Source organism: Pteropus medius, unplaced genomic scaffold (genome assembly GCF_902729225.1).
Source record: "Pteropus medius unplaced genomic scaffold, Ma_sr-lr_union100, whole genome shotgun sequence".
Lineage (NCBI taxonomy): Eukaryota > Metazoa > Chordata > Mammalia > Chiroptera > Pteropodidae > Pteropus > Pteropus medius.
This window is the reverse complement of record NW_024347871.1, coordinates 100887-108724: the sequence shown is the minus strand read 5'-3', so window position 1 is coordinate 108724 and position 7838 is coordinate 100887. Positions and strand designations below refer to the sequence as shown.

Below are 7838 nucleotides of genomic sequence, written 5' to 3'. Positions count from 1 at the left end.
TAAAAAATAAAAAATAAGGGATTTTAAGCTGACAAGGTCCTTGCAATCTGTGAGCTCAACCAAGGGTTGCCTTGCCTAAAAGAAGAAGAAAAAAAAAGACAGAGCAAGCATCAGAAACAGATATTGAAATGATCAGACTAGAGATTTAAATAACTATGAATAATATGCTAAGGATTCTAATGGGTAAAGTAGACAGCTTGCAAGAAAAGATTGGCAATGTCAGAAAAATAAAATTCTAAGAAAAAGCCAATAAGAAATGCTAGAGATGAAGAACACTAATTTTTGATGATTTTATTAATAGACTGGACACAGCAGAGGAAAAATATCTCTGAGCTTGAGGACATACCAATAGAAACTTTAATAACTGAAAAGCAAAGAAAATATGGCTGCCAAAAAAAAAAACCCAAAAAACAAGAACAGCAAATCCAAGGACTGTGGGACAAATATGAAAGGTGTAATGTATGCATAATGAGAATGCCAGAAGGCGAAAATAGAGAAAGGAACAGAAAAATATTTGAAACAATAACGACTGAAAATTCTCCCCAAATTAATGACAGACACCAAACCACAGTACCAGGAGGCTCAGAAAACACCAAGTAGGATTAATTCCCTCACCCCCACTCCCTCCAAAAAACTATACCTAGGCATATTCTTTTCAAACTATAGAAACTCAGAGATAAATAAAATGTCTAAAAGAAGCCAGAGGAAAACAACACTTTTCCTATAGAGGAAGAAAGATAAGAATTACATCTGAATGTTCCCCAGAAACCAAGAAAACAAGAAGAGACTAGAGTGAAATATTTAGTGTTAAGGAAAAAATGCCAACCTGGAATTCTATACCCTGTGAAGTTATTCTTCAAAAAAAAGAAAAATCTATAATCAATAATTTAAATATCCACCTTAGGAAACTAAAAAAGAAGAACAAATTTAATCCAAAGTTAGCAGGAGAAAGAACATAATAATAATTACAGTAGCAATCAATGAAATTTGAAACAGAAGTCAGACAGAGGACAAATACTATATAATATCACATATATGTGGAATCTTTAAAAAAATCATGGAAAAAGAGATCATATTTGTGGTTACCAGAGGCAGGGGATAGATATGAGGGGTGGAGAAGTTGGATGAAGGTGGTCAAAAGGAACAAATTTCAGATTATAAGATAAATATGTACTGGGGATGTACTGTACAACAGGACAACTATAATCAATACAGCTCTATGGTTTATTTAAAAGTTGCTTAAAAAGTAGATTCTAAAAGTTCTTATCGCCAGGAAATAAAATTTATATATATATAATATATTTATGATTATGAATATTATATATATGATTATGAATATTAACTAAACTTATTGTGGTAATCATTTCACAGCATATGTAAGTCAAGTCATTATGTTGTACACCTTAAATTTACACAGTGCTGAATATCAATTATGTATTAATAAAACTAGAAAAAAAGAGAAAGGAAAAAACTAGAAAATCAGTAGAAAAGTCAATGAAAGCAAAAGGAGGTTTTTGAAAGGATCAATAAAATTGATAAGCCTGTATCTAGGCTAACTAATAAAAAAAGAGCACACAAATTACCAGTACCAGAAATGAAAGAGAGGACATCACTAAAAATCCTATGGACATTAAAAGGATAATAAAGTAATACTATGAACAACTCTATGCCCACAAATTCGATAACGTGGATGAAATGGACCAATTCTTTGAAAGACACAATTTGCCCAAACTCACACAAGAGGAAACAGACAATCTGAATAGGCTTATACGTGTATAATGTGTATAATTAATAACATTTCAAAACAGAAAGCACCAGGCTCAGACAGGTTCACTGGTGAATTTAAGGAACATTTAAGAAAAAAATTATATCAATTCTCTACAGTCTCTTTCAGAAGATAGAAGCAGAAGAAATACTTCCTTTTTTTCCATGAGGCTAGCATTATCCTAATACCAAAACCAGACAAAGGTGTTATAAGAAAATGTAAGATATTGGTACAGACCAATATCTCTTGTGAGCATAGATGCAAAAATCTTCGACACAATATTAGCAAATCAAATCGGACAGTATACAGAGATTTATACACCATGACCAAGTAGAATTTATCACAGGCACGCAAGGCTGGTTTGACATTTAAAAAGTAATTTACTCTATCATATCAACAGGCTAAAAGAGAAAAATCACATGATCATAGCAACAGATGCAGAAGAACCAATTGACAAAATCCAACATCAGCTCATGATAAAAACTCTCAGTAAACTAATCATAAAAAAGAAAACTTCCTCAACTTGATAAAGACTATCTACAAAAATTCTCCAACTAACATCATACTTAATAGTGAGAAAAGTGAAGCTTTCCCACTAAGATCAGAAACAAGGCAAAATGTTCCCTTTCATCATTCATTTTACAAGGTTAGTATATGAAGCTCAATTGCTTTCCTGTATACCAGCAATGAACGAATGAAATTTGAGGTAAGAAACACATTATCATTTACATTAGTGCCCCCCAATGAAATACTTAGGTAATATCTAACAAAATATGTGCATGATCTATACAAGACAAACTAAAAAACTCTGATAAATGAAATTGAAGAACTAAATAAATGAAGAGGTATTCTATATTCATGATAGGAAGATGTCACTATTTCCAACGTGTGAAGATGTCAGTTCTCCCCACCTCGATGTATAGATTCAATGACATCCCAATCAAAATTCTAGCAAGTTATTTTGTGGATGTCAACAAACTCATTCTAAGGTTTACATGGAGAGCCAAGAGAATCAGAACAGCCAACACAACATTGAAAGAGAAGAACACATTTGGAGGACTGACACTACCCAACTGCAAGACTTACTATAAAGTTGCAGTAATCAAGACAGTGTGGTATTGGTGAAAGAACAGACAAATAGATCAAAAGAACAGAACAGAGCCCAGAGAACACATAAATATAGTCTACTGATCTTTGACAAGTAGCAAGGCAACACAATGGAGCAAAAATAGTCTTTTCAACAAATGGTGCTGGAACAACTTGACATCTACATGCAAAAACATGGGTCTAAACACAGGTCTTACACTCTTCAAAAATTAACTCAGATGGATCATAGACCTAAATGTAAAATGCAAAACTATAAAACTCCTAGAAGATAACATAAAAGACTAAACCTAAGTGGCTTAAGCCTAAATGATGACTCGTTAGACATAACACCAAAGGCATGATCCATGAAAGATAGATAATAAGCTGGACTTCAGTAACATTTTATTTTCTTTTATTTTTGGTTTTGGAAGGATCAAACAGGTGTTTTCTTTTTCTTTTCTTCTTTTTAGAGTCTTGTAGTAAAGGGAGAAGCCTTAACTTGCAAGACAATTCTTCAGCAGTGTGTTTTATTTTATTTATTTTATTTCCGTGGAATGGAATCAAACATGGACTGAGACTATAGAATGTACACCAGAAACCGGCAGATGCCAAGAAAGGGTAGGGAAAAAAATGGGGCCTAAACACACAAAACACTTCACTGGGATCTACCGATGGCAGCCATAACCAGGATCTGGATCACACAATGGGGACAGGTTCCAGGACCGTTGGAAAGAGTGTGGGTGAGGATGGGCAAGGAGCCGCATTGGGGTGTGGGTTTAGTACCAGGTAATTTGCTCTTGGTATTTACATACAGAATCAGTTGGCTCTATTTCTTACAAATACACATGGAAAGAAAGGAAGATTTGATCATTACTTTAGGAAGCTGTTGCTTTGCAATAACGTCATCAGAAATAGACACAATTCATTCAGATTCAAATTTTAGTAGCAGGAAATAAATATCAAAATATCACCATTAGCCCTCAGTACAAAACCTCCGCCCCACCCGATCCTTCCTCCTTGTCCCATCCCCTAGCACCCTCTGGCTGCTACCACTTCACTGCTGTCGTCCCCCACACTTAACCACATCGTTGTCAGCAGGAGAAACGAGAGTGAAACAGGCCAAAACTGCGCTACAAAATCTGTCCCCACTTGCTTTCATACCTTGAACTTCTTCAAGGATCCGTCAAACAGAGGTCAAGGTCGCTGGGTAGGAGAGGCTGGGCAGAGCTGGAGAAGTGGGTGGGTGGTCAGGACACCACGTGCTCAGATTTGTGTCCTGCCAGCAGTCTGTCCTCCACAGAAAAAGCTGCCAAGTTGGGGTGATTTGATTTAAAAATTCCTGGTGGGGACAGGGAATATCCGAAGGGGGACATTTTAAAAAGTAGTGGGAATGGGGCAGGAGATGGAGAGTTGTTGTCCAAGAGCTTCCGTGTAAAAGTAAAACTAAAAGAGAGAAAGAGGGAAAAATAGCCTCTTAAATGGTCTGAGGGCTCTAAGGACGAACTGAAAAGTGAGGCGACAGAAGAGAAAGCTTTTGTTGCTGGTCTGCCCCGTGGAGCTTAGCTCACTCTCATACACACACAACACAGGCAAGAGCTACCTCTTCTCTTCGATAACATTTTAAAATTCTACTCTGTGAAAGACAATGTCAAGAGAATTGAAAAGACAGCCGACTGCCTGGGAGAAAATATTCGCAGAAGACACATCTGATTAACTACTGTTATCCAAAATATACAAAAAGAAAAAAGAAAACTCTTAAAATTCAACAGCAATAAAACAGATAATCTAATCGAAAAATGGGACAGAGACTTTAACAGGCCCCTCACCAAGGAAATATACAGATGGCAAATAAGCACATGCTCCACATCACATGTCATCTGGAAATGCAAATTAAAACAACAGTGAGATACCAGTACACACCTATTAGAACGGCCAAAGTCCAAAACACTGACAACACCAAACACTAGTGAGGATATGGAGCAACAGGAGCTCTCAATCATTGCTAGTAAGAACGCAAAATGGTACAGCCACTTTGGAAGATAGTTTGGCGGTTTCTTACAAAATGAAACATACTCTTACCATATGATCCAACAATTGTGTTCCTTGGTATTTACCCTCAAAAGTTGAAAACTTATGTCTACACAAGAGCCTGCATACACATGTTTATAGCAGCTTAATTCATAACTGCCAAGACTTGGAAGCAACCAAGGTGTCCTTCAGTAGGTGAATGCACAAATAAATTGTAGGACCTGCAGGAAATGGAAAATTATTTCAGATAGGCATGTAGCCTATCTGAAAAGGCTACATGCGTAATCATATAGTCCAACTATATGACATTCTGGAATAGGCAAAACTATGGAGAAAACAAAATGATCAGCGGTTGCCAGGGATTTAGGTAGAGAATAGAGTTCAATAGGCGGAGCACCAAGGAACTTTATGGCAATGAAAATACTCAGCATGATATTAAAATAATGGATACATGTTATTATTCGTTTGTCCAAACCCATAGAATGTACAACAGCATGAACAGAATAAACCCTAATGTAAACTATGGACTTCAGGTGATCACGATGTCAGTTTCACACATGCACCTCTCTGGTGAGGGTGCTGCTCATGGGAGAAGCTGTTCTCAGGGGGCATCTGAGAGATCTCTGTACTTCTAATTTTGCTGCAAACCTAAAACTGCTTTATTTTTTTTAAAGTCTTAAAATAAAACCAAACCAAAATAAAACAAATGAAAATGATTCATTCATGTTATTGTGTGTATTAATAGTCCATTGTAAAATCACTGCATAGTATTCCACTGTATACATGCACAGTACTGTATAATTGTACTAGGTTTATTCTTCTACTCTTGAAAGATATCTCGGTTGTTTACAGTTTTTAATGATTATGAATAAAACTGCTATAAACATTCACTTGCAGTTGTTGCGTGGAAATAAGTTTCCAATTCACTATCTAGCAGTGTGATTAATGTCAGCTAAGTCTAGGTTCGAGTTTATAAGAAAATACAAACTGTCTTCCAGAGTGTCTGTATTATTGTCCATTCCCACTAGCGATGATTGAGAGTTTCTGGTGCTCTGTATCCTTGTTAGCAATTTTTACTGTCATTAAAATTTTTTTAACTATTCTGATAACATAGTAGTATCTCATTGTGACTTTAATTCACATTTCCCCAATGAGAAATGATGCTTAGCATCTTTCTATGTATCTATTTGTCACCTATATATCATCTTTGGTAAAAATCTGTCTCTTACATGCTTTTCAAATTGGGATTGTTTGTTTTACAATTGTTGAGTTTTACTTTATATAGTTCGGTTATAAGTTCTTGACTTATAACCGAAGCATTTTCTTTCAGTCAGTGGTTTGTCTTTCATTCTCTTAGCAGTGTGTTTTGTAGAGCAAAAGTTTTTAATTTTTGATAAAGTCTAATATATTATCTTTTTCTTTATGGATTGGGCTTTTGGTGTTTTATCTAAAAATTTCCTGAGGTTATGTAGTTATTCTCCTTTACATTCTTTTAGAAGTTTTATGGCTTTATATATCACATGTAAGTCTATGATCCTTTTGAATTAATTTTTTACATGATATAAGGTATTGTTTAGTTTTTTGTTTTTTGTTTTTTTTTTTGCATATGGATGTCCAATTGTCCCAGGATCATTTGTTAAATAGACTATCCCATCTTCACTGGATTACCTTTACACCTACATTCAAAATCAGTTCACTATACCTACATAGATCTATTTCTGGACTGCCCATTCTGTTCTATTGATCTCTATTTCTACTCTTTTGTCAATAACACACTGTCTTAATTATTTTACATTTATAGACAGTCTTGAAATAGTACCCCATAATTTTCAAAAGATGTTTTTATTATCATTCAGTTGACAATATTTCTAGCATCCTATGTGTTATTTTCTTTGACCCATGGGTTATTTAGAAGGGTATTTTTAAATTTCTAAATATTTGTTTTATTCCTCTGATATCTTATTCTTTTCCTTCCTTTCTTGCTTTTTTTCTTCTTTCTTTCTTCCTTTCTTTCTTTCTTTCTTTCTTTCTTTCTTTCTTTCTTTCTTTCTTTCTTTCTTTCTTTCTTTTCCTTCTTCCTTCCTTCCCTTCCTTTACCTTCCTTCCTTCCTTCCTTCCTTCCTTCCTTCCTTCCTTCCTTCCTTCCTTCCCTTCCTTCCTTCAGCTTCCTTCCTTCCTTCCTTCCTTCCTTCCTTCCTTCCTTCATTTCCCTCCCTCCTTCCTTCCTTCCTTCTTTATTTTTATACACCTACAGGACCTGGTCTTCCTAGGTGGTCTCCCATGCAAGTACTAACCGGGCCCGACCCTGCTTAGCTTCCAAGATCAGACGAGATTGGGCACGTTCAGGGCGGCATGGCTGTAGACTGTTATTTATTTCTAATAAAATTAATTTTGACCAGAGTACATATGATTTCCATCTTTTGAAATTTATTAATTGTTATATTTCTCAACATATAAGCCATTTTAGTGAATGTAACCTAAACACTTTTTAAAATATATATTCTGAAATAAATTATTAATGAATAAAAACATATGTATTCCACGATTGCAGGGTATAGCATTCTGTAAACGTAAATTAGGTCAAGGTGGTTGATAGTACTGTTTATTTGGATTTGGGGGAAGCTAAAAGAAAAAAAAGAGTCTTTTGTTACCTGCCTGATTCTGCCCTCCACCCCTGTATTCATCATTTCCAGAGCTGTGTATTCCTTCCTGAAGATTTAAGTTCACATCTGGTGTTTCTTTCAACCAGAAGAAATGTCTTCAGTGTTTCTTTTTGTTGTTGTTGTTGAGTTCTGTTTGAAAGAAAACTATTTGTTTTATTTTATCTAAAAATGTCTTTTTTTCTGAAGAATATTTTCGCTGGTGTGGAGTTTTGAGTTAATAGGTTATTTTCTTACAGCACTTAGAAAATATCATTTTGAAACCAGAGGGCAACTGAGTCAGGGGCTCGCGCTGCCTG

The 7838-nt window shown here is 35.3% G+C and overlaps 1 pseudogene; it reads right to left on the bottom strand.

Annotated features, from left to right (window-relative positions):
- Positions 1–7124: 7124 nt before the first annotated feature.
- LOC120615901 (uncharacterized) lies at positions 7125–7243 on the bottom strand (annotated as a pseudogene).
- Positions 7244–7838: the final 595 nt, after the last annotated feature.